The following is a 26,506-nucleotide window of genomic DNA, read 5'->3' as shown; positions in this document are numbered from 1 at the left end:
GTCCCGTGCCAGGCAGGCGAGGATCGAGTCAGCCCGGAGGAATGCCCCCCGCCTGCCTGTGCCCACTGCCGGCGACTCACGCGGCTGGCATCCCGGGGGTCACCACGTGACGGACCTGTCACTGGGCCAGGGTAAACAGGCGGGAACAGGAGCCCTGCTTCCCGGCCGGAGTGAGATCATGCCTGCGCAGGGCAACCGGGATCAGAGGAGGGTGGGCGGCCCTCGGGGCAGGAAATGGCCAGGATACACTGGCTTCTGGGGCTGGGGAGCGAGGAGCCAGGGAGAGAAATGACAGGCTCACAGGACAGAAAAGGGCAGGGCAGGGCAGGAGCACGCCCCTGGGGAACAGTGGGAACCTACGGTGTGTAAATTATTCTATACGGTGTTCAGAGACTTAAATAGCATCTGTCCCCCACCTCCCTCCCTTGGATCCCTCTCTTCCTCCTCCTGTTCCTCTGTGGTCTCCCCGTGCCCCGTCCATTCATTTTTAGAGTTCAGTCACAACCACTTCCCCAGCATTCCAGGTCGTACTACACCCTACAGAAAGCCTCTGCCACAACCAGCAGCTCCCTCAGACTCACCCTGGGGCCTCCCCTGCAGCCCGTGCCCTGAGGCAAACCTGTACCAATACCAGCAGAACCCCCAGACTCCATTTCCTCTCTCAAAATCCTACATCACTCATGGGCCACCTCTTCCAGGCAGGCTTCTTGGGATGCTCAAAGCCACTGCCTCCCTTTCCCCGCCTGGCCTCCTACTGGGCACAGACTCACTTACTCACTCTTTCACTAGTGCTCTAGGTCCCCAGGGCTGTTAGTTCTCTGGGAGGTTCCATCTCACCTCTTCACCTGGAGCCCAGGTCCTGGAGGACTGGCTCTCCTTCCACTGGGTACTACCAGGCTCTGGCCGACAGATGATCTTGCATGTGGTAGATGCTCAATAACTTCCTGATCTGAAATCTGGACAGCATGAGAGAGAACCTCATTTGCTCTCCCAGCAACCCTACGCCAGCCAAAGTCACGCTGGGTCACCGGTTACTGAGTACCTTCTCCTGGCAGCTGGACACTGCATGAGACGCTATGGACGCAGAAGGGATAGGACCCAGGGGCCCTGGCTCAGGGGCCCCACTGCTGAAGGGGAGCAGCCTGGTCAAGAACCTGCTGTTCCATGTGGCAAGAACTCAGACCAGACCAGTGGGTACCAGGCTGCCATGGTGACGGGGAGGGGGTGGGGCCAGGGCAGGCTTCATTACTAGTAATAAAGGTCCCATGACATCAGCTCGCATTTACTGAGCCTTAGTTTGTGCCAAGGGCTTTACCTCCCTTAATCCTCACAGCAACCTTGCTGGGGGCCAGGCACTGTACTGTGCACTTTATACATGTTATCTCATTTAAAACTCCAACCCTCTGAGATAGATGCTGTTACAATTCCCTCTTTCACAGATGAGAAAGCTGAGTCTCAGAGAGGTTAATATTGTACTGAAGATCACACAGCTGGATTCAAACCCAGGTAGGCTAGCACCAGGGTCCATGCACTAACTACTACACCTCTCTGCCTTTTGCCCAAAGCTTCCATACAGGGGAATGACATGCTAAGCAGAATTTACATGACTCATCCAAGGGCCCAAGCGTATTCATGGCAGGGGCAGTCACCCAGCTCTCTCCGGTGGGCCTCTGGGCTCACAGCCCCTTTCAAAGATGCCAAGTTAGCAGTATGTGGTTCCCCGATGCCTCCCAGCTCTGCTGAGAAGCTGCACTCGCTGCTGCTCCAGTTTGGGACTGCACACGAAGCACACGCAACGCATCACGGCCGTGACCGCTGCCATGGCACAGCACCAGGAGCTCTCAAACCAGAAATCAAGGCGGCTCCCCCAGCACCTCTGAGCCTGGGTAGGGGCTACCAAAAATCACAGACGGTCAGCCAACAGGCCACCGGGCTCCAGGTCATCCTCGTAAAGCACTGGCTGCACCGCCAGCACTTGGAAATCTAGATGAGCTGTCACTCATATGGGATGGCAAGAACAGAGACGGTGATCACAGCCTGCAAGATCCAGGTGGAGAAGCTGGATGGCCCCCTCCAATGAAGCCAGTCCACAGAAGCACAGGGGACAGGACACAAAGAGCCCGCAAAGACCCCTTGTCCCAACCTCATTCCTGCATGGAGAATCCATGGTCCAAAGAGCCTGATGACCAGACTCAAGTCTCGACTCTGCGACTCCTGACCCCTGGTCCAAATGCACCCTTCCATCAGGCTGAGAGAAGAGGCCACATCTAGACAGTCACTCTGTTCTGGACTCGACCACACCACGGACTGAAGGCCAATCATGTGTCAGGCCCTGGGCTGGGCATTTCATACATCATCTCACCTAATTCTGCCCAGAAGCCTTCAAGGTGCATACTAGTATCTCAGGGGACAGATGAGGACTACGAGGGAGTCCTCAGGGGTTAAGTACCAGGTCACACAGCTTGGAACTGGATTTGGGTTAGAAACTCAAGAATATGCAATTCCGACCTGCAACTAAGATATACAACTATGTATCAGGGGAGATTTGGGGAGATAAAGCAGAAAAAAAAAAAGAATATGCAATTCCACAGCCCTCACTCCTCCCACACAACCATAGTGTATCCTAAAGAAAGGAAAATACCACCACGGAAGGGCACCCACCCCCAAACGTGTCATCTAGACCCACGCTTACAGGAGGCCATCATGACAAATCAGTCAGTAAATTATTCGCAACCCCCTTATTCAACCCCTCAATAAAAATTTGATATTTAAAATTTAGGAGAGATTCCCATCCCCCCACCACCCACCCACCCCACCCCCGCCGCCACTCTGGTTTTTGGGTCTCTTTTGATTCCTTCTGCATTCTTGTTTTAATATAAAGTGTTTAAAAACTTTTCTGTAAGAGCATTTTCTTAATTTAAGACAAAGGGCCTAGGACCCACTGATGAGTCTACACAAGAGACCAAAGGACAAAATTCACTATCAGTCTTACGTTGCTCCCCATGGGGAGGCACTAATTACATGCTCTGAAAACTGCCAGCAGCTCCAGGAAGATCAGGCAAACTGACTGGTTTTCATATCTGCAAAGCCAGCTCTGCATGGTCCACACCACAGCTGTGTGTTATAAAACAAACACCAGCGCTCGGTAGCCTATATAAGCATCGGTTGTTTTTATTATTAGTTATCTTTTTCAGAGTCCCTGACCAGGAGCAGCGACATCATCTCCAAAAGTACAGGCAGGTGCCCCCAACAAGTATATGTGGCCTGAGCTTGTCAAGTCAAGCTGCAAAGGTTGTGTCTGGAAAACCACAGAGATTAAAAATCTTGCACAAAATGTTTTTTTATCAATATCAAAGTGCTCCTCAACAATGACCTATCTTGTAAACCGGATGTCTCACCAACAGACTCTTCAAGGGAGACAAACCTTTGCCTAATTGCCCTTGAAAGAAGTTTCTAGTCCCTAACAGCCAGCATGCAGCCATGCAAGCCGCGGGCCCACACACCCACATGCACACGCACATGCACCGACATGCAGGCACACACACGAGCTCACGCAGCCTTTCTAAGCGTCCCTGTTTCTTCTTCCATCCGCTTTTACGTCGCCGGTGCTGGAGCGTGAAGACAGCTACCTCTTGGAGACGACAGGGTGCTGGAAGTTTCCACAGGATCCTACCTTTATCTGATTGAAAACCAGTCTTTCCACCTCCTGGGAACACCTTGTTCTGTAAGCAAGTTCTGCCTTATCCTCAAGGACTCCAAGGATTCAAGCCTCAAGGATTCCAGAAGCTTCTCCAGCCCTGACTTGCTCCCACTGCCTACCCAAACTGCCCTGAGTCCCCTACAGAGACACCGAGGAAGGAACGGTCTTCTGAGGTCTGAGGGAAGGAACAGAAAACAGTGTGGCTGCAGCCTTGGCCCAGCTCTGCCAGGCTGAAACCTCTCCAGGATCTCCAGGGTCCCCAGGTCCCAGCAGTTATCTGCCGCCTGCTCTCCGACTCCCCATTCCCTGTCCTTGGCAACCTCAAAACTGATCACAAATGCTTCCTGCTGAGCCAGGGCACGCTCTCAGCAGCCAGCCAACCAATCAGGGCTGGCCCAGAGAATGAGACCATTTGCCATCCCCTTCCCAGCAACTCAGCATCTCCCACAGGGGCCCCTGGGATCTAACCCCCAGCTGTGCCTCCATCCCCAGCTCCCCGAAAGATGGCCCACATCCATATACCAGGCGAGGAGCTCACTCCGCCCTGGGCCCGGAATTCCCTCCCTCTTCTTGGGCCCCAGCACCATCCCAGGGCCTTTCCACACTCGCCTGGAACCACCTCCTCTGCCAGGATGTGCCATGCCTGGGTGCCCACCACCCAGCCTGGCGCCCACCCAACTGTGGACACCTGGGCACATTTATTACCTCCCTGAACCTCAGCCCTCTCATCTGTAAGATAGAAATAACTCACAGGCTATTGAGAGAACCAAAGGAGGCCATGACTTTTTTTTCTGCTTATTTTTAAATAAATTTTATTTTTTAGAATAGTCTTAGATTTTACAGAAAAATTGTGAAGATAATACAGTTTCCCTCATATACTCTGCATCCAGTTTTTCCTATTATTAACATCATATGCTGCTATGGCACATTTCTTACAAATAATGAACCAATATTGATACCTTATGAACTGAAGTCCATACTTGATTCAGATTTTCTTAGTTTTTTCCTAATATCCTTTTTCTGTTCCTGGATCCCACCCAGGATCCCACATTACATTTAGTCATCCTGTCTCCTAAGGCTCCTCTTACCTGTGACAGTTTCATCCCATCCCATCAGACTTTCCTTGTTTTGGTGACCATGTCCGTTTTGAAGAGGACTGGTCAAGTATTTTGTAAAACATCCCTCAGCTGGGATTTGTATAAGCTGTGTTGACAGCACACACCTTTGATGTAATCTGGTAAGAAATGGCACTTTACCTCTGCGATTTTCCTCCCCAAAACCCATAACCTCAGTCAAACCATGAGAAGGTCATAAATTTTTTAAATTAAATGTATGACAGATAATACAGTCAACATGGTTCAAAATTCAAAAGATACCCAGACACACAGTCAAAAGTCTCCTTCAGGCCCCTTTTTGCCTTTGCCCAGCTCCCCACCTCAACACATAGGTACCACTTGTGTTGGTTTCCAGTGTACGCGTACAGAATCGAGGCAAATATAAATTCTTACATCCCCTCCACACACATACGCTTACACAAAAGATGGCATGCTGTGGTCATCACTGTTCTGCACCATGCTTTTTTCTCAACCATATATCCCAGAGTCGTGCACACAGCATTTCTTCACTCTTCTCCACATCCAGTTCACTGTGCGAGAGGGCACATTCACTGAACTAGTCTTCAACTCCCAGACGTCTGAGGGGCTCCCAATCTTTTGCTACCATAAAAATCCTACCATGAATAATCTTGTGCATTGTTCATTTCACACAAGTATCTGTAGGTAGATTTCTAGGGGAAATATCCCAACACGGGATTACTGGGTCAAAGGGCACCTTCATCTGTAGTTTGGATACTGCCAACATACTCTCCCGAAGGGCTGTGCCAGGTTCCATCCCCTCCAGCAATGGATGTACATGACGGTTTGTTTCTCCACAGCTCTGTCAACAACAGAGTACATCACCAACTTGTACACTGCAAGATCTAAAGAGGGAAAAGTGGTACTTTTTATTTACAGTTCCCTTTTTCTGACTGGGCAGATCGTCTTCTGTTTAAGTGCCATTTGACATTCCTTTTCTATGAACTGTCTTCATATCCTGAAGAGCTGTTTGCCTCAAGCCTATCGGCTGCTCCCTTAGCTGTGGGCTCGGCTCCGCAGGCGGTGCCTGGACACACATCCCCTGGGCTCCGATCATAAAAAGGGAGCCAGGAGCCTGAGAAAGCAAGCAGTAAGAACTAGGACTGTTCTAGAAAGGAAAAGCTCAGCTGTGGCCAGAGTCATAAGGGAAGGTTTCACATCTAGAAGGTGGGGCTCAACCAAGGCCTCCACATAGTATCTGATACTTGGAGACACAGGCAGAGAAGAAGGGACCTCATCTGGAAGGAGGCCATGCCAGGTAAAGGCTCCAAGGAGACTGAAGACACAGAAGAACACAGGGTCTGTTGAGAGGGAGTATGACCAAGGGCAGCATGGATGCCAACCAAGGCCTCGAACACCAAGCCACAGAACTGGGTCTCACGGTGCAGGCGGAGGGGAACTTTCCAATCTCCTTTTCTTTCTTTATGTTCTACTGACATTTTAAGACCAGTTCCTTTGTTCTGTTTTATGACCCCTTAGTTCAGCAGCTCTTAAAGCTTCAACCACCTGAAGAGCCTTTACAAAGCACACCTTCCAGCCCTGAGAGGGGTTGGGGATGTGAACGTAGAAAAGGCTCCCAGGTGGGTAATTCTCACGGGCATCTCTGATAAAGGACCACCCCCGGTCCCAAGGACCCTGTGAGGACAGGGTCTTTCAGAAGCTCAGGTTGGATGGGAAGGTGAAGTTTCAAAAACAGGAATAACCTTTCCTCAAGTTTTGCTCAGGAGAGAAAACCACTGGCGCTGGAGAGATGTCCACCTTGGAAATCTCTCTCGCACTCACAAATTTGTGCCAGGCCCTGGGGCTGTGGACAGGGAAACAGAACATCCTGTTCTGTAAAAATCTCAGGTCTATTAAGAATTCTCCCCAAGACCAGAGATACCCTGGGTAGTTCATCTGCATATGTGCTGTATTATTTACGCTCCTGCCAGCTTCCAGAGTGCTCTGGGTCACATCACTTGCATAAACTCATCCAGCAGATGGAGGATGGCAATGCTGAGTCAGCTGTATGTCTGCTTAGGGTCAAGGACTAGTCATCTTAATTTCCTCCAACTCAAATAGTATCTGTGTCCCTCCATTTCTCTCCCTCCCAGCATCCACCTGGTCTAGGCTCTTCCTCCTCCTGCTCTCTGCCTCCACTCTCTCTCCTCCATCCCAGCCAGTGTACCCAAGGGACAATCCTACTACCTTGGGCAAGTCTGCTCAAAAGCCCTGAGGTCCCCCTTTTCCCTTCAGCCCCAGACCACACTCTTCACTCAGGCTATTAACGCATCAATAAGTTAGCTTTCAAGCTCAGTCCCTACCACCCTCACTCTGACCATCAGCTCCAAAGAAAGGATCTATCTCAGCATCTACAACAAAGCCTTTGCTCTGGCCCCCAGTGTCATCCCCCTTGCGACAAGCACCCTCCCACACACCCTTTTTATACCATACAATGGGCTCAATTCCAATCCCACCTCCTTTAAGAAAACTTTTCCCACTACTGCAAGATCACCTCACACAAACAGAGCACCCACTAGGTTCCAGGCACTGTTCCAGGCAGTCAGATGCATATGAAACACAGGTTCATCCACAAGCAGTTCAGTCTAGTGGTTGAGACAGACATTCTGATACAAGCGGATGAGAAGGGCTTTGGCAGCCTGTCCTAAGTCTGCAAATCAGGGAGGACTTCCTGGGGGAGGTGGCAACTGAGCTGCATCTTTAAGAACCAAGGAGGCTAAGCAGGTTACAGAAGGGTCGTGTGGCTTGCAGAAGTACAGGAGGAGGAGAGTTGAGCTCGGCAGGCCCTGTGGGCAAGGAAGAGGAGAGAGACAAGGCATATGTGCAGCATGAGCACCAAAGAGCACACTCTTTGGGTGTGTAACGGTGGCCTTGGCTCTCCCCAGCTGTTTCACACTTATTATTTCAGGGCCATCATGATGAGGCTGCAATCAGGACTGCTTCCCCGGACCACTTTCCCATTCGCAGGGGCACCAAAGTCAGCTCACTAATGCCAACAGAGCCCTTTAACAATGCAGACAGGCATCAATATAATTCAGAGGCCAGGAGGCTCCCCAAAGGGACCATGACAAATGTCAAGAATCCTGGGCCCAGGATTCAGCAGCTTTAGAAGGCACGGCTCGCCAGGCCACACTCTGGAAAGAAAGGGGCTTCTCTCAAGGAATCCGTCCCAAGCCCCGGCGAGCACCTGGCGCCTGCCCAGGGGGATGAGGGATTCCAACCTCGGATAGGAAAGCACATGGTACTCACAAATTGCTCCACTTATCAACAGCTGGCCCGTTACAAACCTCTTCCAACCGCATCACCTGTTTCCATCCTCATGGCAATCCGGAGTAGGGGGCAGGGTCCTGCCTGTGGCTTCTGCAGATCAGGACACTGGGGCTCTCCCATGAGGACTTTGGGCATATGACAGAAGGTTCCAGAGAAAGGATTCTGACCTGGCCCTCCAGGCTTAGGATACTTGCTCTCCCCTGTTTGAATTCTAGGAAGCCTGGAAGTGGGCAGACCCCTGGAGGCCACCTTGTCCAGCTCCCCCGATACCCAGGGAAGGACTGAGGGGTTCCGTGACTTGCTGGTGACAGAGCTGAATGAATGGAGCTGCTGGTGCCCTAAGACTGATTAACCGGCTGGGGACGAGCCAGCTCTCTTCTGAGGAGAGGGAGGGCTCGTGCACAGTGGTTTCTGCAGGCCCAGACGGGACTACTCTGGAAGAAGGGGACAGAAGATCTTCAGGGGAGCTGGGAGCAGCACACTGCACCTCAGAAACACGGCCCTCCGGCAAAGAGCCCGGCACCGCCACTGTAGCCGGGCATTAACAAATTCCGTGCCGAGGGCCATCAAAGGGAAAAACAGTTTTCCAGCTTTCATCTTAAAAACCCAAAGTGCCTGAAAGGTAAGGAAAGGCATAAGATTCCAAGGATGTAAACAGAAACCACTCCCACGAAAGTTTAAAGGGCCATACAACGTTAAAAGTAATAAATAAAAATAACAAATAGTAAAACAGAAATCAATGAAGAATAAATCATATAGTAATAGTAAGCATAGTAATACATAAATAATTTTAAAATAACTGAAAACGCACGAATGTGACTACAACAAAAACCCAGGTGTTCATCTCTTGGTTAGATGACAGGCTATGAGATGATTGCTGTGGAGCACACAGGCTCTGGGGGCAGGACATGAATGCCACCACGATCCCATCTCAGGCATGGTATTTAGCCTCTTGCCTTCGATTCTGACCTCCTATCAAATGGGGCTGCTAGTATCTGCTTCTCCTTCCTCCTGGCCAATGAGAGATGGGTCAAGACCTAATTCTGAACTGGAGGGGAATTCACTGAGCAGGTGCCCTGTGCAAGCACCTGGCCTCACTCCCAACAGCTCTTTGATGCACACTGTCCCCATTTTACAGGGGTGGAGACTGAGACTCAAAGACACTAAGCACTTCGTCCCAAACCATCTATTCCCAGAGCAAGCTTTGGGGGACACAAAGGTGAAAAAGAGGATTCCAGCCTGCAAAGTGTTTCCAGTCTACTTGGTCGCAGTGGTAGAACCAGACAGAAGCAGAGCCCTCCATCCTCACTCACTAGCCCACTCGAGATGGACCCAGGACCCAGGAGTGTGCCCTCCCGCCCCGGGGCATCCTGTGGGAACCAGCTCACCAAGAGGGACTTAGCGGCAGTTCAGCCTGAGAAGACGCCAGGCAACTTTTCATGCCTTGGTTGGGCGGGACCAGCCTCCCGAGAGGCCAAGGCCAGTTCAGGACCACCGTGTTCAGGAGCCCAACCCAACCCAACTTCGGGAAACCAGACGAGAAAGCCATTGTGTGCCCTGCTGGGCGAAGAATAGCTATAAGAGTGGCAGGAGTCCCCGTGGCCAAGGTTGTCCCACCAAGGTGTGGCCAGTGCAGGGAGCATACAACCTCTGCCCCTTCAGAGCCTGTCTCTGAGCATCCCACACTATTTTAAGGATTTCTGAGATGCAAACAGGATTCAGGGCTCGCCAGGGACAGTCTGTAAAAGTTTTCCACTGGAACAAAGATTTCAATGCTGTAACTCAAAGCATGACTTTACAATGGGATCTGATTATCAAGAGCTCCAGAATATCCTCTTTTGAGACGCACTGCTCCTTTCTCTTTCCTGTCATTTACAGGCTGGCAGACACACGGCACGTAGACCAGGCAACTGCCTCATCCAGGGGGGTCGGGGGAGAAGACCTTTTCCTCCCCGGGGTCGGCTCTGGGGTCCCGGCACTCATCCTAAGGAGCCTCTGTCCACACCCACCATGGAGAAACATTATCCTGACGGTATCGTCCGTGACATTTAAATACGTCAGTGCCAACCCTCCGGGCTTCCCAGTTCCTTCCAAATAAAACCCAAAGACCTCAAGTGGTGCGCACCCCTTGCGTCTCTGACCTCACCTCCTATCCTTCCCTCACCTGTGCTCTCCTCTCCAGCCACATGAACCTCCTCCCTCTCTGGGTTATTCTCCCATTGCCTCTTCCCCCAGCTCTAATCCAAGGCTGGCCTTCTCCACCCTCCTCTGTGCCCAGCAAGCAACGTCTAGGGGCTCCATCAATGGACCCAATGCACTGGCTGTCAGCTGAGTTCAGCCAATGGGAGGCACCAGCAGGAGGTCAGAAGGAGAAAGGAGCAAGAAGGCAGGGTAGGAACTATGGGACTCCCTCCATGCAGCAGGGGCTGGGTCCCTCCACACTACAGCCCTGTCGAGTGGTCCCACCTCCAGCCCCTCTTCCCAGGGTTGGGCCTGCCTGATGCCCCATGTTGGTTCCTTAATCCTCCCACACCTCCGTCCACGGCCCCTTCATTGAACCCTCCTCAGCTGAGCCACTGTGACCCTGACTCATCCAACCGGAGCACGACTGACATGGGTGTTTCCTGGGCTCCGTCTCCCTAACCACCACCTGCTTCATTCCCGAACTCCACTCGTGTCTCTCAACCCCTCCCCGAGAAGCCCTCTCTGCTTTATTTTTCTCCATAATACAAATTACTTCCTAACATACTCTAACTCCCTCCCTCTCTAGAATTAAGCTCCATCAGAGCACAGACTTTGTTTCATTTGCTCTTACGTTCCCGGTGCCTAGAGCATTATGACTGCTCAATTGTTGAATGAATGTGTTAACAGGTATGTATAGACAGAGCTCCTTAGCTATGGCCATCATAGGATCAACAAGTATTTACTGAGTGCCTGCTGCAAGCCAGCGTCTCTTCTAGATGCTGGGGACACAAACGGTGGACAACACAGCAACACACCAGCCCCCATTCAAAAGAACATCTTCCAATTCTGGCCTGCTCAGGCTGGCCCTGCCTCAGAGGGTCAGCGTCCGGACCTGGAGCCTGAATGTCGTTGTAGATTAACTAGCTGTCTGCAAACACTCAGCTCGCCTGATGATAAAGGCCCTCCTGGGGTCCGAACGCACAAAGCTGCTCTCTCAGGCCATCTGCCTCCTCCACTAGCCTGCTGGCTTCAGATGTGCGCAAACAAACAGGGGTGGACGCCTGATTTCAAGTGGGAGCTTGGGTTCCTCTGTGCCCTGTGCTGGCTTCTAAGGATGACCTGAGGTGACAGAATTGACGGGAGTCAGGTATGATGGCTCCAAATCCCTGCTTAGCTACTCACCAGCCACGTGACCTTGGGCAAGGTCCTTTACATCTCTGAGGCCTCAGTTTCCTCATCTATAAAATGGGGAGAATCACTTTGGTTTTTCCAGGGCTACCACGAAGATTCAATATTATGCACGTAAAAGGCCTGGCACAAAGCAGAAACGCAGGAAAGAAGAAAATGAAAGCCGTAATTATGTCTCTGAAGAGTAAATGCTGGGATAAGCTTCTGATGCTTTTTGAGGAAGATTAGCCCCGAGCTAATATCTGCTGCCAATCCTCTTTTTGCTGAGGAGGACTGGCCCTGAGCTAACATCTGCATCCATCTTCCTCTACTTCATATGTGGGATGCCTGCCACAGCATGGCCTGCCAAGTGGTGCCATGTCTGCACCCGGGATCCGAACCAGCGAACCCCGGGCCACTGAAGCAGAACGTGTGCACTTAACCGCTGCATCACCGGGCCGGCCCTCCAATGCATTATTTTTAATAGCATGCATATGTGGGATGGAGCGGGAATCAAGTTCCGAGCTAGAAAAACATTTAATATATTTAGTCATTCCTAAAGACCTGTTTCTGTGACCTTTGGGGTACATATTTCATGAGTTTGAGAAACCTGTCTTCTAAGGAAAAGATGACTTTTCCCTACTGGGAGGCGTCACCCAACTGTGTGCAGAGGGGGCATTACCATCGAAGGCATCCTGGTAATATACAAAAGGAACAGCGCCATGCAGCCCTGCCTGTGTGGTTTTAAATAAATGCCAACACTTCAGGAAGTCAAACGTTTGTCCCAGTTATGGGCCCACGATGAAAACATTCCAGGAGCACCTCGGTACACTGTGATCTGTGAGACGGGGGCTCTGAGAGTGGGGACAGGCTGCGTCGGGCTGACATCGCAGTGGCTGCTGCGTTGCAGGTTCAAGTATTACTCCCGCTGCAAGTTCATCCAATGTGGCTCCACTGGGGGCTCTGCCCAGCACTGTCGTCCCCATCCTGGGACCCCGGATGCCAGAGAAGCCACCATCTGGAACCCTCCACCAGCATGGCTCTTAAAGCTTCCACCTGGAAGTGACGCGCTTCTGCTCACGTTTCATTGGTCAGAGCATGTCACACAGCCTGGCCTTGGCCCAGGGAGGACGGAAGCATCCTCTCCCATAGGAAGGGGAGCAGACACTGAACCGTGACAGACACAGCCGAGGACAGGCATCCCCTTTTTATTTCTGTTTCCAACCCCCTCGCCTAGCACCATGTCTCACAAACTGTCAAGACATTCTGGAATGTTCCTTAAACAGACGAACAAACCCTTCTTTGCATTTGACCTGCAGGAAAAGCAGGCCCATCCTTGGTTTATTAACTGAGCAGTTAACCTCCTGGCCCACAGAGCCTTGTTACCCGGGTTCAAATCCCAGGTCTGCCTTTTATTACCTGGGTGACTTTGGGCCAAGTTAGTCAACCTCTCTGTACCTCAGTTTCTTTGTCCATAAAATGGGGATGGTGTGAATAGTACTTAGAACATAGGGTTGTTATAAGGATGAGATGAGTTAATTGAAGGTAAAGCACTTAGACTAGGACCTGGCAGGTAGTAAATACCCAATAAATAGAAGCTGTTATTATTACTATCTTCATCAGAGTCAGATCTTGTTTTTGAGCCCCTATGGTTGGAGATGAGTCACTTGCTTTAATTCCTCAACAGTCTTCCAAAGGACAAACCTTCAAACTACATGCTCCCAACACTTTCTGAGCACAGGCCAGGATACTGAGACCCACAAGGTGGTTTCTAGAAAAGAATTCGGCCATGGGGTCGATGTCCACTTACCCCAGCTGGGGCCAGCCCCGGCCAGGCTGGAGAAGGTAGGAGGGGATCGGGGCCCAGCAAGCAGAAGGGAAGCATCATTACCCGGTCAGCTGGGCTGGAGCAGAGAGCAGGAGGGAGGAGCGCTCAACTCCCCTGGAGCCACTGTCAATGCAGCATTCCAGTGTCAGGAGAAGAATGCAGGCAATCTCTGAGAGGCCTGGGGCAGGACTGTCCTGAGGTGGGAAGGATTATGGAACGCCTGCTTGTTGACCAAAACTGACTATGGAATCCAACTGAGTCCCGCGACAAGCCTTTAGTCCCAGTATCTTTATTCCCTTGGGCTCAGTAGGGCCCAGGAGATTACGCACAACCAGCAGGAAACGGAGCCAGGATTCATGCACAGAGGCCATAAAAAACAATTCACATCACAGACCTTGGGGTCAGACTTGCCCTCAGACTCTAAAGCATTCCATTTTCTCCTCATTCCTCTCAACCTAAGTGACACTCACCATCCAAGGTGACACAGCAAGAGAGACCCCAGGGCCCCAAGTGGCAAGGAGAACAAACAAGGAATCATAGAATCTAGAAGGCACCCTCTTCCCTCCAACTGCTGGGCCACCACCCTAACCATCACTCTCACCTGTAATAAAGCAATATGGTCTCCCCCGCCCCACGGTCACCCCTCCACACAACCAGCTGCTTGATCCCATCCTGCCTCCTCTCCAACTGCCAATCCAACCGCCCCCCTCACTCAGCTTCTGCCATCTGGCCCTCCTTCTGTTCCTCAGATAGCCAAGCTCACTCCGATCTTATTTGAGAAAGATCTCCCCATACTTCTGATAAGTGACAATCATAAAAATACCAAATGCTGTCATCTGCTCAGATGTTATCTGCCATAATATGCTAGGCATCTCTACCAGGTTGAACGTCTCCCCAAAATTCAAGTGTCCCCAGAACCTCAGAATGTGACCTTATTTCCAAATAAGGTCCCTGCAGAGTAGTTTGTTAGGGTGAGGTCATACGGGATTAGAGTGGGCCCTGAATCCAATGACTGGTGTCCTTATAAGAAGAGGCGAGGACACAGAGACACACACCCAGTTCGGAAAAGGCCATGTGAAGATGGAGATAGAAACTGGAATGATGCCACTACAAGCCAAGGAATGCCAAGAATTTCCAGAAATACCAGAAGCTAGAAGAGACAAGGAAAGATCCACCCCTAGAGCCTTTGGAGAGAGCACAGGGCTGCTGACACCTTGATTTTAGACTTCCAGGCTCCAGAACTGTGAAAGAACAAACATGTGTTGTTGTAAGCCACCCAGCGGGCGGTAATTTGCAATGGCAGCCCTAGGAAACGAAGGCGGCATCTTACAAATATTCTCGCCAGGCTGTGCCCCAGCCCTGCACAGGGAGAAGGCTTGTTCTCACTCTACAGATGGGGAACGGAGGACCCTGGCTCAAGGTTACACAGCTAGTGAGTGGCAGAGCTGAGATGCAAACACAGCCCGACTCCAGAAAACAGGTTCTTTACACGGGGCTGAGCAGTCGCCCTCTTTTTACAGAACGGATGTGAAGAAAGGAGGCCTGCAAAGCTATACCTGAAAGTCTTGCTTAAAAGCCCTCTGGCAGCTCTTCTGTCAGAAAGGGTTTCTGGGAAGCTTCGGTTACCAGGGAGAAAGGACTTGGCTACCAACCGCTTCTGGGAACAAACTTAAAGGCAGACGGAGGTTTCATTCTGCAGTTGTAACATAAATTTTTGTTGCTGGGACCACCCCATCATATATATACACACATTTAAAAGGGTTCATTACATGCAATATGCAATAATTACTTTTTGCTCATTACAGAGTCCTTTGCAGTCCCTCACCTGAAATATTATTATTACACTTGGCTCAGATGCTAACAAGCTTACCTTCTGAACAGGCACTGGGCAAAACATCCAAAAATCTTTAACTGGTTGAGGTGCAGAACTTGGAACAGCATCTGGCATGTGATTATTTTTAACAGGAAAAATAGCCCATCTTGTCAGCTTTCCATTTTGAGCAAAGACAAATTGGCCACCAGCACATACATAAAAGGGTGAGTTTGGCGGGGCACGCATCATCCTCGCGCTCATTCGCTGAGCTCAATCAAGATGAATGCCGTCATTCACGCTCTGTGGATGGACTGTCCTTAATGCCCCCCTCTCCCCACGTTGAAAGGGAAATTTGGCCAATCTTGGCTCCAAAACCACCAACCACGGTGGAGAGGTTTCACGCAGGTTTTCTAAAGCTTCAGTGAAAACAGAGTTTGTTTGCTTTATCATTTAAATTTCAAAATACATCCCTGGCCAAGGAGAAATATAAACACCACAGGGCTTGTGCTGCTGGCAGAAGAGAGAGAAGCCACCAGCCTTCACTGTCCCATCTGAAAAGTAAAAGCCCCATGCTTTGTGACTGCTATTACTGCTTCTTACTATTATTGTCGTTGTTGTTATCAATAATAATAAGTCTTACTACCCAGAACCTTACAAAGTCTCTCCCTCGGGAATGTTATGTCCACTCTGGGCCTCAGTTTCCCTCATCTGTACCACAAAGAACTAGATAAATAGTAAGATCATTTGGCCTGAAGTCTGCTTTGAGAATGAAAAGAGGAGGCAGTTGGCTCTGCTTTGCTGAAATGTGCCCAGGTGTGAATGGCAGACAGCACTGGCACTTCTTAATAAGGGCCTTCTTTCTCATAAAGTGGACAATCCAAGCTGTGAGGAGACACAACGCTCTCCTGCCCACCCCGGGCCATGGCATCAATATGGCCATTTTCATTTTGAATGGATAAACAAAAGTGGCCTATAAATGCTTTTATGTTTCCTGAATTGGTCCCTGGGTAGAAAAAAACTGCTCACCATGGAACTCCACAGCCTTCAAAGAGTGGTCACTGGGCAATAACAGCCTGGCTCCTCAGCTGTGGCAATGGGGAAGGGGAGTTGGGGGGGAGGAGAGAAGGGGGCTGGGGAGGAAGGAGGGGAGGGGGCTGAGTGGAAGGAGGGGAGGGGGCTCTGGGCCAGGATGCAGATCCAAGGCTTTTGGGAGGGAGGAAGATCAGAGTTTCAGGCTTCCTGCCCCGCTGGGGCCGCAGAGCAAGATGCTCCATCAGGATTCAACTCAAATGACCCCTGAGATGCACTGTCCAGGGCGGGGCAGGGAATCCACCCTCCGTGCCAGAAAGAAAGGGGAGAAGAAATTTTTCCAGGGAGCTGCCAACTCGGCGCATGAGGCCTGGGAGGGCCACGCAACCCTGCCGTGCAGGCAAAACAGCGCTGCGATTCTTGGAACGGGCCCTGGTTCAAAGGAGGAGAGAGAACAGGCTGCACAGACTCTTCCTTCTGCACTGGAGGCGCCGGGCCAGGAAGGGGGCTGGGGAGGAGAGGCCAGGGCCTCCAGCCTCAGGCCTGCTCAGTCAGGCCCAGGGCTCCCCCATACAGGCAATTTCAGAGAGTGGACCAGAGGGTGGTCAGCTGCCTGGGGACCAGGGGCTGGGTGTCTAGGACTTCAGTTGGCAGATTCCAGAAGGCAGAAAGGAAAAAAGGAAGGCCAGCAAAGGGATGGGAGACGGTCTGTGTGAGTGGAAGAAAGCCCTCTGGCCTGGGATTCGGGGGACTTGGGTTCAGATGGGCAATTATAAAACAAACAGAGTTCTGAGTGCTCCCAGGGCTCCTTATTGATGCATTAGGAAGCAGAATGCATTCAAAGATGTTTTACTACTTGGTGGATTTTTAAGAACTTGTTTCTTATTAATTGAAGAACGAATACGTGCACACAGTAAAATTTCCAACAGAATGAAGAGTCACAGAGACACCAGTAAGCTTCCCTCTTCCCCCCCAAGGCCCCCAGTTAGCCTCCTCAGTAGCAGTCGCTATTATCATTTTTTTTTTTTTGGTGTATCCTTCCAGATCTAATCTGTGCATACAAGCATGTGTGTGTTCTTCCTTTGGCACACAAATGGAAATAGTGAGAAAATTCCCAAAGAACTACTCACCATCTGGAGCCTGACTTTGTCATCCATCAAATGACGAGCTTGGATGGGTCCCTTCTGACTTTGAGGAGTCCAAACTAGGAAGCTACCTGCCAAAAGCCATAGGCAACCAGCTTGAGGAGCTAACCTGAGGCTGGTTTGACTCAACTCTGGGGACTGTCAGGTCTGCTGAGGGACACAGTGCTAACAACTGACCTTGACTGAGCCCTCCCGGGGACCAGGCGCTGGGCCAAGCAAGTTACAGGCACCACCTCGTCCAACCTTCACAACCACCTCGGGAGGTAAGGCCTGGTATTATTATGCCCATTTTATGGGAAAAGAAACTAAGGTCCAAGAAACAAAGCAACCAGTCCAAGGTCACATAAGTGGTAGACAACTAGCATAACCATGCAATTCTCTCGTGTTCGTCGTTTTGGGGGACACACACATAACAGGGGAAGAGCTGCAAGCCGTATGACATAGGTATTTATCTGCAGCGAGGCTGAGTGACTGCCAGGAACACACAGCTAGCCAAATGTGTCAGAGGCAGAACTTAAACCCTTTGGTTTTGCGTCCAAAGCCCATGCTTTTGATTTCCACTAAAGCATCCCCAAAATGGAAATGATAGTACCCTGCTGAGCAGTCAGATTTATAGTAGCTCGTTTCACCTCCAGCATCCCTGAAGTAGGTGTCAAGATCCACCCTTAACCAACAAGAAAGCAGAACGACAGAAGCTGAGCGGCCTTCCAGAGTTCTCATAGGCGAGGCTGACGGCAAATGGTCCTCAGGCTCAGGCCAGGATTCTCCCACTCAATCATGCAAACCTCAGGGCATAAACTTCATGCAGTCCTGAGCAGCTGCTCCCACCTCCCAAGCAGCAAAGTGCTGTATTTAAGGGAAACCCAAAATCACAAGGAGAAAACAGTGAGAACTGCTGAAGAGCTCTCCCATTCCCCTCCACAGGACCCACCTCTCCCTGGTCTCAGAAACCCCGCTTAACAAGAAAGCAACTCTGTGCGGGGAAGATGTTTGACATCATCTTGTGGCTGCAATCTAGCAAAACTAAATGTCAAAGCAATTTAACAATATGCATCGAGAGCCTTAAAAATGTCTAGAACCTTTTCCAGAAATCTATCCTAAGGAAATCTGAAAGATGGAAATAGGTTTATTCACACATGTGCACACACACATACATACACACACACACAAAACCACACATCTTAGTGATGAGGATTTTAGGCTAGTTAATTTTAAAACTGCAGAGGAGAAGCAGGCTCCAAGGACTGGAATTTGCTTGCTCTTTGATGAGAGATATTTGCATTTGTGAAGGAAATCTCCATGCCTCCCCCTCTGCACCAGGAGGAAGGTGGGATGGCCTTATCTCTGGAAACTCTTAATGGGGAAGGCAAGGACTTAAGTTGGTTACGGTCTGTCAACCTCATGTAACTGATTTAGGGTGGTGGCTTCTGGCCTTTACTTAATCCGATTTGATTCTTATCTAAAAGTTGTGGGACCGCCCAGTGGCCAGACCCCACCTGCACTGATACCATTTTGACTTTTTTACATGTTCTTTCCTTTGTCTTGTAAAGAGATGGCTCACATACCTATGCCTTAAATCTAACCTTACTCTCCACCCATGTTTGCAGCAGAAGCAGCGGCAGCAGCACCTCCTCCTGCCCGTGGGCCCTGTCCCCACGCTGCAGCCAGACTGCCCATGGGTCCTGTCCCCATGCTATTCCACACTATTCTCTAAATAAAAGAGCACTACCGCCAGATCTTGAGAGTCCCAGAAATCTTTCTTTTGAATCCTCCGCTCACCGACGCTGCATCATTTCCAATAGTTATGAGAGAAAACTACAGGAAATATTCTTAAAATTACTGGTAAAATTGGGAAAATAAACTATCATTGCAATGGGATATTACAACATTCTGTTGCATAAAAATGATACTTAAAAGTACACTTTTAACACCATGTAGAAATACTTCTATTACATTAAGAGAAAAATCCAATAAAATTGTCAGATGATCTCATATTTAAAAGAAATAGGCAAAGAAAAAAACACTGTGAAATGTGTTAATATTATTTTCTTCCTTGTACTCTTAACATTTCCCAAATTTTCCAGAAGAAAAAATATCCTTACAAAAATAAGCATTATTTGAAAGAAATGAGGACCCATGTTCCTGGATAAAATGAGCAATGGGTGTAATATGAGATGGAGAATAATTTACTCAGTTTTCAGATGATGCTCCTAACAAGTTACATGATCCTGCAAAATCAGGGAGGCAACTCAGAAAGAGATTGATGGGGAGCCCAGTAAAAAGGGGCTCAAGCCCAGAAGAGCTGTGGAAAGCAGAGAAGGGAAGTCCCGGGAGCCGCAACACCACAGCAGGTCCACAGGAACCAGAACACAGAGGGGAGGGGGGGTCCCCAAGGGAGCGATCTGAGACACGGGGCGGGGGGCCTTAATGAAGGGGACTGAGAGTTCAAAAAACAGCTACTCTCAGGATACAGACAAGTAGTTCAAGAGGAGGCAATCTGAAATCCCAGGGCGAACAGAGAACTGTGCAGAAAGGACCCGTGATCAGCGTCTACTGCTGGGATGCGAGGGGAAGGCCATTCAGATGCAGAATGATGTACATACTGTTCACCAATGTTTCCACCTTCCAAATTAATGCTGCAGATAAAGCACAGAAATCTTAATTAGGGATACGAGAGATAATAGGAATGTGCCACGCCTTGCCCACTGACGCAAAAATAGAGATGCCAGATAAGGATAAGGGAGGTGGAGGAGGGGAGAGCGCACATGCTCATGTCTGGGCTCAGCAAGTGTGAGTCACAGGATGCTGGGGAGGGTCCAGAATACGGGTCTAAGTCACTGAAGAGCCAGGCCACAGGGCCTAGTATTCAAAGATACTGACCTACCTCCCCTCCCCCGCACTCTGGGCCACAACTAAGGGCAGGCGAGGGGGGTGGGGGACTCCAGCTTTTCCATATAAGCCTTTCTCATTTGATTTTAAATATGTGCATGCATTATTCTGATTAAAGACCTAATTCTTTGAAAAGGGTGTTAGGCTCTGAATTCAAACACACTATGAGCAGGAGCTTCCTTAATGCTCACGTCCCTCTCTCTTTCACATGTTTAAAAGGCGCTGCAACCAGATGAAGTCGCTGTCACTGGGACAGGACAGCAGCCCATTGGGAACAACTTCCCTACCAACCTGACACAATTACTGAAATCCCCAGCAAGCAGAAGCAGCTTTCAGGTGCACCCCATTTCAAGCATCCTTCTTAGGCAGATAAGCTGGGAAGGATGACAGACGTGGGCTGATATAACACATGCCACTTTGAATATAAAGACTTTTAACTTTAACGAAAAAAATACACTCCACGGGCTTTTGAAATAGTGTCCTTCCCTCACTTGGTCGTCTTGCCACAGGTTCCTAGTCCTCTCTCCAATACAAGCTCCTCAAAGCGGCTAGAATGGTCTGATCCTCAAATTCAATCCTGTCACTCTCTGGCTCAAAATCCCTCCTGGGTCTCACGTAGAGGCTCCAGGGGGGGCTCACCACCCAGCCACCAGCCTCCTCCAGCTTGGGCTCCTCCCCTACGTGCCCCACTGCAGTTTGCTCAGGCAGACAGTCTCTGCAGTTCCCAGACTGAGCCCGGATCCCACCTGGCTAAGCCTTGTAGGAGCTGGTCCCTCTCTTCGCAATGTCCTTCCATCTCCTGTCTGCCCAGCAGGCTCAGCATTTCCACTCCTAAGATTCAGCTCAAGTCCTGCCTGAGTGGGAATGCAACCTCATCTGCCCAGATAGACTTACGCGCTCTAATCATCACTGCCTTTATATTCTGCTTCTTTCACCTCTGCATCCCCACAGACTGGGTCTCTCCATCTTTGTGTCTCCAGGTCCTAAAAAACAACCACCAATACAAGAACAATTACAGCCACCAAGACTCACTGAGTTCTTAAAGTAGGCCAGACACTATTTTAAGCACCACATACGCATTAATTATTTCATTAAATCCTTACAACAACTCTATGAAGTACTATTACAATATTCATTTTACAGATAGAACAAGTGAAGCTCAGAGAGGTTAAACAGCTTAACCAATCTCACACAACTAATATTAGTAGAGCCAGGATTCAAACGCAGGCCGTCAGATCCAGACCTGGTAGGCCTGCCACATACGGTTGTGCAGGTTGTATACTACACAACTCTGAAGCCCACCATTCTTGTCACAGTCTAGCTTGGCACAGTCCAATAGAAATATACTAGACACATATATAATTTCAAATTTTCTAGTAGTCATATTAAAAAATAATAAAAAGAGACAGGTGAAATTTATTTTAATATATTTTATTTAACCTAACATATCCAAATCTTACCATTTCAACATGTAATCAATATACACAACTATTAAAGATATTTTACATTCTCTTTTTGGTAAAAACTTAGAAACCCGGTGTACATTTTACACTTAAGGCACATTTCGATTCAGTCTTTTCCACATTTCACACGCTCAACAGCCACACAGTAGCCACCATACTGGATGGCACGGGTCTAGCGGCAGTTTGAACAAGGCCCGACCTCTCTGGGCCTCCACATCCCCTGGAGATCAGACGCAAGTCACCGAAATTTAAGGAACCGTTCTGTGCATCCGTTTTTAAAGAGATCCATTCATGCGCCCTTCTCCACTTCCAGGGCAGAGGAACATCTGGAAGTTGAAAGCCCTCAACAGCTGGGAGACATTTTCATCCTTAAAAAGCATAATTTATTTCTCCAACAATGAAAACCATGCTGTCCATGGGGGGAGGGGGTGCAACTTTGCAGCTCTCATTTTCTCTGCTGGGAGGAGGGTGCTTGCCCTGGGCCCCACGGCTAATCCACGCTCACCGATGAAGTCCCAACCAGCAGGAGGCCTCCCTTCCCCATCGCAGATCAGGAGGGGCGCAGGGCTGGACGCGAGTCTGCATTTATAGTCTAAGCTCAGAGCCATCCTCGAGTGGGCTGAACTGGGCGCAGAAAGCGAAACCCATGGGAGCCAAAATCTCTAAAAAAGGCAAAGCATTCCAAACCCCACCCTGAGAACCATACTCAATCCAGTGACATTCCAGAAGGGTGAAAGAATGTGGTTGGTCCTTAGAGTGCGTGGAGTAAGGACTAAAGGGACATCTGCCTTCGAATCCCACCTCCACCACTTCAGCTCACCTTGGGGTTCCCCCCACACACTCTGCTCTCCACTCCTGAGGGCGAGCAGAGGCTGCCATTAATAAGTGTCCCTCCAGGGCCCCAAGCTCTTGGCATGAGCATCTCAGTCACCCACCCGGCTCCCTGGGGGCCGAGATCACATCTAGGCAAGGCAGCACACCAGTGAGCACACACAGATCCTAAAATTAGGCGGCCTGGCTTCAAATCTTGGCTCTGGCCCTGCTCCTTATTAACCATTACCTTGGACAGCCACCTACCTCTCTGCCTCAGTTTCCCTAACTGTAAACAGGGGAAATTCATATCGACCACACAGACGGTTCTAAGGATTCAATATACAGATTAAACCTAGATGCAGAGCGCTCAGAAGAGAGGCTGCGACACAGGGAACTAGTGACGCGCATGCTAACACAAGTTTACAGATGGTAATTAAGGTCCAAGAGGAGTGAAGCGATGAGCATCATTTTGGAGACACAGGGCTCAAGCATGGACCCCAGGACTCCAAAGTCAGGAATCTAAAGACTGAAACAACACACATAAATGGGCTTTTCCAGCCGGAAAGCACTAAGCACCCTCACTCATTCAACACATATTTACTGACCACCGAGTGTGCTGGAGGCCCAGTATGCCCACTGGAGGATCACAGGCCGGCTGGATAATAACCAGCACTTACTGCGCACCTACTGCATGCCGGCTCTGGGGGCAGCTCTTAAGGCACAAAAGCTCATTCAATCCTGCCCACAAGGCATCTAGTAGGTAACACTTATTTTCTAGTTTTCCAAGTGAGGAAACTGAGACTCAAGAGGGAAAGCAAACAGCCCGAGGAGATCTGTGACTTTTGAAGGCAGAGGCGGAACTCAGATCGATGCTGTGCGAGCTGGAAGACCGCACTCCTGTCCATTGTACTCTGTTTTCTCTGCTTCTAATACACGTGAACAATTGTTCGTGGCTTTTCGTGGTCTCTGCCACCAAGTATCAGAATGATTCAAAGCACCAGGCAGAGCCCCCGGGTGGAAAGATCCCAGGCTCTGGGCCTGACACCACAAATGATGAAGAAATCTTGTGCAGGAAACGGCTCACTCTCCTGGAAGAAGGACCTGCCTGCCCTCCTCCTGTAACGTGGGCCTGAAGGCTGGAACAGGAGGCAGGCAGCAGAACAGGAATTACGTGGCTATTTATTCTTCCTGGAAGCATCCAGGGCAGGCTGGGACCTCTTGGGAGCCCATTCTATTCAAGTGCCATCAGTTTATCTGGGTTTTTTTGCTTTTTGGGGAGGGAAGGGGGTAAGGAAGATTTGCTCTGAGCTAACATCCGTTGCCAATCTTCTTTTTTTTGCTTGAGGAAGATCAGCCCTGAGCTAACATCTATGCCAAACTTTCCTCTATTTTGTATGTGGGTCGCTGCCACAGCATGGCTTGAGGAGTGGTGTAGGTCCGTGCCCGGGATCCAGACCTGCAAACCCCAGGCCACCAAAGCGGAGCATGCCGGACTTAACCACTACACCATGGACCAGCCCCATCTGTTTCTGAAAGGCTTATCCCGGCTGGGGATATGTAAGCTGTGGGCAATCCTAGACACACCCACACTGGAGGAGGCGCCCCACATTGCTACACGCCATGTAGAAGAGCACTGGGAAGTATGGACAGAGAGGAGCAAATCTCACCTGGGCAGGTGGAGATCACCTGGCAGAGAACAATGGTCCAGCTGGACTGTGAACCTGCCTGGAATCCTGGGCCCACACTGAAGGGAAAGCAAACCAGACTGGGGCTGTTCCTCGAGTTCCAATGCCACCACTGCCACTGTGTGACCTTCTCTGAGTCGCTGCCCCTCTCCTGGGCATGAGTTTCCGCCCCAGCACCAGTCAGGGGCAGGTATAAGTGACCCTTAAACAGCAACAGGGAACAACGCCAACAGCTGGGAGCATCTGTTCCATGTTCATGATCACCCGTGCCCTGAGTTAATCACGCTGCATACACCATCTCATTTAACCCTCAAAAGGATCCAGACTTTTATCCTCGGTTCACAGCCGAGGAAACAGGTGGAGAGAAGCTGGGCTCACTGCACAGCAAACTAAGTAACAGAATGAGGCAGAGGCAGGAGGGAATCAGCGGCCATCACATTCCAGGAACTTCACCACACCAAGAACATTGCTTTTCAGATCATCGACGAGGGTCAGCAGTCCTTGGCCAAAGAAGCCCCTTCCACGTTTGAAAGTCTATGATCCCAGGAACATCCAAAAGCAGCATTGGTCCTACCACTGCAGCCAGAAACTCTGGCATGTGTGACCAAGCATGCAAGAACGCTCACAGCAGCACTGTTTGTGTGGCAAAAAAAAACCCAAAAAACAAAACCAACTACCAACAACTCACATGGCCATGCAGAACAGACAAACCGACTGTGGTCTGTTCATACCATGGAATGATGACCGCAGGGAGAAACAGACCTCAGAGACACACGTCAACATGGATTTATCAATGTGATGCCAAGTGGAAAAGTAAGCTGCATACAGCACGGGATTTTGTAAAGCTCAAAAGGAAGGAAAGTAAACAACACAGTATTTAGGGATACTCAGATATATAGAAAAAATTCCTTCAAGCAAGGACATAAGAAACACCAAAATTCAAGATAACAGTTGATTACCTCTGGGAAAGAACACGAGCAGGTGACAGATGGGGGAGACTAGAAAAAAGATGCATTCGAGCAAATGGTCATTGGTCAGATTCTGGCTCTTAAGCAGCGTGGAGGGTTCACGGGTGTTTGCTTACTATTACGCCCCATGACACCATCTTCTTTTGTAGATAGCAAAAGAATATAATGAACTAAATGCTGAAGCTTCCTGAAAGTCGCCCACCAATTCTGTCACATGGAAAATGTTTGCTAGCCGTTTATTTTGTGTGAAGGACGACTCCCAAAGAGGAACTTGAAAGCGATGTGCTAAGTTGGAAGGTCCAGGGTGGACGCACTGTGACCCCTGCTATGCTGTTGACAGCTGCATTAGCGAACACCTGCCCTCGGTGAATCTTTGCCAGGTTCCAGGGAGCTGGGTGCTCCCCTCCACTTCAGGAAACGGGGTAAGAGCACCCACCTGATAGAGCTACTGAAAGGAGGGACAAGGTAACACGCACAAGAGCTGAACTGACACCAGCTCTGGGTCAACACTGGCCACTGAAATCCAGAGGATGAAGACTCGGGCAGTACAGCAAGTGGTCAAGACCTGCATTCTGCCACTGCTGCCTGGATGGCCCTGGGTGAGCTTTGTACAATGTCTGTGCCTCACACCAAAAGCCCAGGCAACAAAAGAAAAAATAGATAAGTTGGACTTCATCAAAACTAAAACACCTGTGCATCCAAAGACACTTTCAAGAGAGTGAAAAGACAACCCACAGAATGGGAGAAAATATTTGCAAATCATATACCCGAAAAGGGGTTAATATCCAGCATATATAAAGAACTCCTGCAACTCAACAACAACAACAAATTTCTCCAAAGAAGATATACAAGCAGTGGATAAGCACACAAAAAGATGCTCAATATCACTAGTCATTATTGAAATGCAAATAAAAACCACAATGAGATACAACTTCATACTTATTAGGACGGCTACTACTAAAAAAATAATAACAAGTGTTGTTGAGGATGTGGAGAAACAGGAACCCGTGTGCATTGCTAGTGGGAATGTAAAATGGTGCAGCTGCTGTGGAAATTAGTATGACAGTTTTCCCCAAAAATTAAACAGAGAATTACCATATGACCCAGCGATAGCTGTACCTCTGTGTTCACAGCCGCGTTATTCACAATAGCCGGGAGGTGGAAGCAACGTAAGTATCCATCCACAGATGAACAGATAAACAAAATGTGGTGGGGACATACAATATAACATCACTCAGCATTAAATCAACTGCTTCGTTCCCCGGGCTCCAGCACCAGCCTGACATCTCTTGAGAAGAACCACCTCACCATGGGATTGTCACCATGTACAAAATCATATGTCTGTGTCCCCACGCTGGACACAGGGGGGAGGGTCTCAGAGGGACCCCCCATGCACAGCTGCAAGCCCAGACGAGTACC

General features: G+C 49.7%; 1 long non-coding RNA gene across 7 annotated transcripts in view; it reads right to left on the bottom strand.

Moving 5' to 3' along the window:
* The window catches only part of LOC106824820 (uncharacterized), a 454,906-nt gene that overhangs the window by 412,425 nt on the left and 15,975 nt on the right, over positions 1-26,506 (bottom strand). For all 7 annotated transcript variants that reach the window (XR_011493359.1, XR_011493365.1, XR_011493361.1 and 4 more), the window contains exons 2-3: positions 21,053-21,141; positions 17,255-19,905 (exon numbers count right to left, since the gene is read on the bottom strand). This is a non-coding gene — a long non-coding RNA (uncharacterized lncRNA). The remainder of the gene's footprint in view (positions 1-17,254; positions 19,906-21,052; positions 21,142-26,506) is intronic.

Source organism: Equus asinus, chromosome 12 (assembly GCF_041296235.1).
Source record: "Equus asinus isolate D_3611 breed Donkey chromosome 12, EquAss-T2T_v2, whole genome shotgun sequence".
Classification (NCBI taxonomy): domain Eukaryota; kingdom Metazoa; phylum Chordata; class Mammalia; order Perissodactyla; family Equidae; genus Equus; species Equus asinus.
Note: the sequence above shows the minus strand (reverse complement) of the source record. Positions and strands in the feature narration are given on the sequence as shown.